Source organism: Arachis hypogaea, chromosome 12 (genome assembly GCF_003086295.3).
Source record: "Arachis hypogaea cultivar Tifrunner chromosome 12, arahy.Tifrunner.gnm2.J5K5, whole genome shotgun sequence".
NCBI lineage: Eukaryota > Viridiplantae > Streptophyta > Magnoliopsida > Fabales > Fabaceae > Arachis > Arachis hypogaea.
In genome coordinates this window covers 20,956,322-20,962,321 of record NC_092047.1, presented here as the reverse complement: position 1 = coordinate 20,962,321, position 6,000 = coordinate 20,956,322, and the positions used below count along the sequence as shown (strand labels likewise).

Sequence of the window (6,000 nt, the reverse complement as noted above, 5' to 3'; positions counted from 1 at the left end):
CACCAAACTTAGAATATTGCTCGCCCTCGAGCAAGAGAAGAAAGAATAGTAGAAGAAGAAGAAGAAAATGGGGGAGAGGGAAAGAGAGATGTGTTTCGGCCAAGAAGAGGAGGAGAGGGTTGTGTTGTGTGAAAATGAGGAAGAATGGAGGGCTATATATAGGGAAGGGTGGGGGGGGTAAGGTTCGGCCATAAGGGTGGGTTTTGGGTGGGAAATTGATTTTGAATTTTGAAGGTAGGTGGAGTTTATGAGGTAGGTTTATGGGGAAGAGTGGATGGATGTGAGTGGTGGTAGGTGGGGATAGGGAAGGGAGATTGAGGTGATTGGTGAAGAGTTTTGGGGAAGAGTGTTTATTGGGAAGAGATGATGAACATGGAGAAGAGGGAAGAGAGTGAGTGGTGGTAGGTGGGGATCTTGTGGGGTCCACAGATGCTGAGATGATCCTGTGGGGTCCACAGATCCTGAGGTGTCAAGGAATTGCATCCCTGCACCAATTAGGCATGTAAAATGCCTTTGCATGCAATTGTGGCGTTTAAACGCCGAACTGATGCTTGTTCTGGGCATTCAACGCCCAGATGCAGCATATTTCTGGCGTTGAACGCCAGTTCTATGCTTGTTTCTAGCGTTCAGCGCCAGCTCTTCTTAACTGCGCATTTCTGGCGTCTGGACGCCAGGATGCTGCTTGTTTCTGGCGTTCAACACCAGAAACATGCTCTGTTCTGGCGTTGAACGCCAGACAGATGCTCCTTACTGGCGTTTAAACGCCAGTGAGATCCTCCTCCAGGGTGTGATTTTTCTTCTGCTGTTTTTGATTCCGTTTTCAGTTTTTATATTTATTTTGTGACTCCACATGATCATGAACCTAATAAAACATGAAATAACAATAAAAATAAATTAAAATTAGATAAATAAAAATTGGGTTGCCTCTCAACAAGCGCTTCTTTAATGTCAATAGCTTGCAGTGGGCTCTCATGGAGCCTCACAGATGTTCAGAGCATTGTTGAGACTCCCCAACACCAAACTCAGAGTTTGGATATGGGAGTTCAACACCAAACTTAGAGTTTAGTTGTGGCCTCCCAACACCAAACTTAGAGTTTGACTGTGGAGGTTCTGGTTGACTCTGTTTTGAGAGAAGCTTACTGTGCCTCTTTTCCATGTTTACAGAAGGATGTCCTTGAGTTTTAAACTCAAGGGAGTCCTCATTCAATTGAAGGACTAGTTCACCTCTGACAACATCAATCACAGCTCTTGCTGTGGCTAGGAAGGGTCTTCCAAGGATGATGGATTCATCCTCATCCTTCCCAGTATCTAGGATTATGAAATCAGCAGGGATGTAAAGGCCTTCAACCTTTACTAACACATCCTCTACTTGTCCATAAGCTTGTTTTCTTGAATTGTCTGCCATCTCCAATGAGATTTTAGCAGCTTGCACCCCAAAGATTCCCAGTTTCTCTATTACAGAGAGGGGCATGAGGTTTATCCCTGAACCAAGGTCACACAGAGCCTTAAAGATCATGGTGCCTATGGTACAAGGTATTAGGAACTTTCCAGGATCCTGTTTCTTCTGAGGCAATCTCAGTTGCTCCAGATCACTCAGTTCATTGGTGAACAAGGGAGATTCATCTTCCCAGGTCTCATTACCAAATAAACTTGCATTCAGCTTCATGATTGCACCAGGGTACTTGGCAACTTGCTCTTCAGTAACATCCTCATTCTCTTTAGAAGAAGAATACTCATCAGAGCTCATGAATGGCATAAGGAGGTTCAATGAAATCTCTATGGTCTCTAGATGAGTCTCAGATTCCTTTGGTTCCTCAGAGAAAAGCTCCTTATTGATCACTGGACGTCCCAGGGGGTCTTCCTCCTTGGGATTCACGTCCTCCCCTTCCTCTCTAGGTTCGGCCGTGTTGACTATTTCAATGGCCTTGCACTCTTCTTTTGGATTTTCTTCTGTATTGCTTGGGAGAGTACTAGGAGGGATTTCAGTGATCCTTTTACTCAGCTGGCCCACTTGTGCCTCCAAATTTCTAATTGAGGACCTTGTTTCATTCATGAAACTTACAGTGGCCTTAGATAGATCAGAGACTAAGTTTGCTAAATTAGAAGTATTTTGTTCAGAGTTCTCTATCTGTTGTTGAGTGGATGATGGGAAAGGTTTACTATTGTTAAACCTATTTCTTCCACCATTATTAAAGCCTTGTTGAGGCTTTTGTTGATCCTTCCATGAGAAATTTGGATGATTTCTCCATGATGAATTATAGGTGTTTTCATAAGGTTCACCCATGTAATTTACCTCTGCTATTGCAGGGTTCTCAGGATCATAAGCTTCTTCTTCAGAAGACGCCTCTTGAGTACTGTTGGAAGCAGCTTGCATTCCATTCAGACTCTGAGAAATCATATTGACTTGCTGAGTCAATATTTTGTTCTGAGCCAATATGGCATTCAGAGTATCAATTTCAAGAACTCCCTTCTTCTGAGGCGTCCCATTACTCACGGGATTCCTCTCAGAAGTGTACATGAACTGGTTATTAGCAACCATGTCAATGAGTTCTTGAGCTTCTGCAGGCATTTTCTTTAGGTGAATGGATCCACCTGCAGAAGTATCCAATGACATCTTAACTGATTCAGACAGACCATCATAGAATATATCCAGGATGGTCCATTCTGAAAGCATGTCAGAAGGTCACTTTTTGGTCAGTTGCTTGTATCTCTCCCAAGCTTCATAGAGGGATTCACCTTCTTTCTGTCTGAAGGTTTGGACATCCACTCTAAGCTTGCTCAGCTTTTGAGGAGGAAAGAACTTGGCTAAGAAAGCCTTGACCAGCTTATCCCAAGAGTTCAGACTGTCTTTAGGTTGAGAGTCCAACCATATTCTAGCTCTGTCTCTTACAGCAAAAGGGAAAAGCATGAGCCTATAGACTTCAGGATTTACTCCATTAGTCTTAACAGTATCACAGATCTGCAAGAATTCAGTTAAGAACTGAAAAGGATCTTCAGATGGAAGTCCATGAAACTTGCAGTTTTGTTGCATCAGAGAAACTAGTTGAGGTTTAAGCTCAAAATTGTTTGCTCCAATGGCTGGGATTGAGATGCTTCTTCCATGTAAATTGGAATTAGGTGCAGTAAAGTCACCAAGCATCCTCCTTGCATTATTATTATTTTCGGCTGTCATCTCCTCTTCCTGTTCAAAAATTTCTGAAAGGTGCTTACTGGATTGTTGTAATTTAGCTTCTCTTAGTTTCCTCTTCAGAGTCCTTTCAGGTTCTGGATCTGCTTCAACAAGAATATTCTTGTCCTTGCTCCTACTCATATGAAAAAGAGGGAACAGAAAAATAATAATAATAGAGATCCTTTTTGCCCAAGTATAGAGGTTCCCTTATGTGAGTAGAAGAAAAGAAGAAGAGAAAATCTGAACTCAGAGAGAAAGAGAGGGGGTTCGGATTTTTGGTGAGTGAGGAAGAGATGTTAGTAAATAAATAAATAAATAGAATGAGATGAGAGAGAAAGAGGATTTTCGAAAATAATTTTTGAAAAAGAGTTAGTGATTTTCAAAAATAGTTTTTGAAAAAGGTTAGTAATTTTCGAAAATAAAAATAAAAAATTAAAACAATTAGTTAATTAAAAAGAAATTTTGAAAAAAGAGGGAGATATTTTCGAAAATTAGAGAGAGAGTTAGTTAGGTAGTTTTGAAAAAGATAAGAAACAAACAAAATGTTAGTTAGTTAGTTGAAACAAATTTTGAAAATCAATTTTTGAAAAGATAAGAGGATAAGAAGTTAGAAAAGATATTTTAAAATCAAATTTTTGAAAAAGATATGATTTTGAAAAAGATAAGATAAAAAGATATTTTTGAAAAGATATGGTTGAAATTAGTTTTGAAAAAGATTTGATTTTTAAAATCACAATTAATGACTTGATTCACAAGAAATCACAAGATATGATTCTAAAACTTAAAGTTTGAATCTTTCTTAACAAGTAAGTAACAAACTTGAAATTTTTGAATCGAAACATTAATTGATGATGTTATTTTCGAAAATTATGTGATAAAGATAAGAAAAATATTTTTGAAAAATATTTTTAAAATTTTCGAAAATAAATAAGAAAAAATGAAAAAGATATGATTTTTGAAAAAGATAAGATTTTTAAATTGAAAATTTGATTTGACTCATAAGAAAAATTGAATTTTAAAATTTTTTGACAAAGTCAATCCAAATTTTCGAAATTTATGAGAGAGAAAAAAAGGAAAGATATTTTTTTTTATTTTTGAATTTTTAAATGATGAGAGAGAAAAACATGAAAAAGACTCAATGCATGAAAATTTTGGATCAAAACAATGAATGCATGCAAGAATGCTATGAATATCAAGATGAACACCAAGAACACTTTGAAGATCAAGATGAACACCAAGAACTTATTTTTGAAAAATTTTTTTATGCAAAGAAAACATGCAAGACACCAAACTTAGAAATCTTTAATGCTTAGACACTAAGAATTCAAGAATGCATATGAAAAACAAGAAAAGACACAAAACAAGAAAACATCAAGATCAAACAAGAAGATTTACCAAGAACAACTTGAAGATCATGAAGAACACCATGAATGCATGATTTTTTTTGAAAAATGCAAGATGCACATGCAATTGACACCAAACTTAAAATCTGACTCAAGACTCAAACAAGAAACACAAAATATTTTTTATTTTTATGATTTTATAAATTTTTTTGGATTTTTGTATATTATTTTCGAAAAACATATAGAAAAAATAAGGATTTCAAAATTTTTTAATATGAATTCCAGGAATCTTGTACTCTTAGTCTAAAGCTCCAATCTGAGGGTTAGGCATGGCTTAATAGCCAGCCAAGCTTTAGTATGTAACTCAGACATGCCACAGCTGACATTCCAATTAACTTGCCTCTATGCTGATGGTTGGAAGCCCCTATCCAAAAGAATTAGACATGGCTTTACAGCCAGCCAGGCTTCAACATGCTTCATGAAACTCTAGAATTCATTCTTAAAAATTTTAGAATAATTTTCGAAAACAGATGAGAAATTTTTGAAAGATTTTTTTTTTTGAAAAATTTTTGAAATTAAAACAAAAAGAAAATTACCTAATCTGAGCAACAAGATGAACTGTCAGTTGTCCAAACTCGAACAATCCCTGGCAACGGCGCCAAAAACTTGGTGCACGAAATTGTGATCTCAGGCAACGGCGCTAGAAACTCTGTACGCACGTCTTAATAAATCGTTTTTCATTCACAACTTCGATACAACTAACCAGCAAGTGCACTGGGTCGTCCAAGTAATAAACCTTACGTGAGTAAGAGTCGATCCCACGGAGATTGTTGGTATGAAGCAAGCTATGGTCATCTTGTAAATCTCAGTCAGGCGGATATCAAATAGTTATGGAGTTTTCGAAAATTATAATAAATAAATAGAAAATAAGATAGAAATACTTATGTATATCATTGGTGAGAATTTCAGATAAGCGTATGGAGATGCGTTCATTCCTCTGAACTTCTGCTTACCTGCTGTCTTCATCCAATCAGTCTTACTCCTTTCCATGGCTGGCTTTATGTAAGGACATCACCATTGTCAATGGCTACTTTTCATCCTCTCTGGAAAATGGTCCGATGCGCTGTCACTGCATGGCTAATCGTCTGGAGGCATCACCGTGGTCAATGGTTGCATCCTATCCTCTTGTGAAAATGGTCCAAATGCTCTGTCATAGCACGACTAATCATCTGAGGTTCTCGATCATACTGGAATAGGATTCATCCTCCTTTTGCGTCTGTCACTACGCCCAGCACTCGCGAGTTTGAAGTACGTCACAGTCATTCAATTCCAGAGTCCTACTCGGAATACCACAGACAAGGTTTAGACTTTCCGAACTCTCATGAATGCCGCCATCAATCTGGCTTATGCCACGAAGATTCTGATTAAGAGATCCAAGAGATAATCATCCAATCTAAGGTGGAACGGAAGTGGTTGTCAGGCACGCGT

The 6,000-nt window shown here is 37.8% G+C and overlaps 1 non-coding gene across 1 annotated transcript; it reads left to right on the top strand.

Annotated features, from left to right (window-relative positions):
• Positions 1-2,668: 2,668 nt before the first annotated feature.
• Positions 2,669-2,776, top strand: LOC112731303 (small nucleolar RNA R71). The gene has a single exon (XR_003167087.1). It is a non-coding gene; the product is annotated as a small nucleolar RNA R71 (small nucleolar RNA).
• The last annotated feature ends 3,224 nt before the right edge of the window (positions 2,777-6,000 follow it).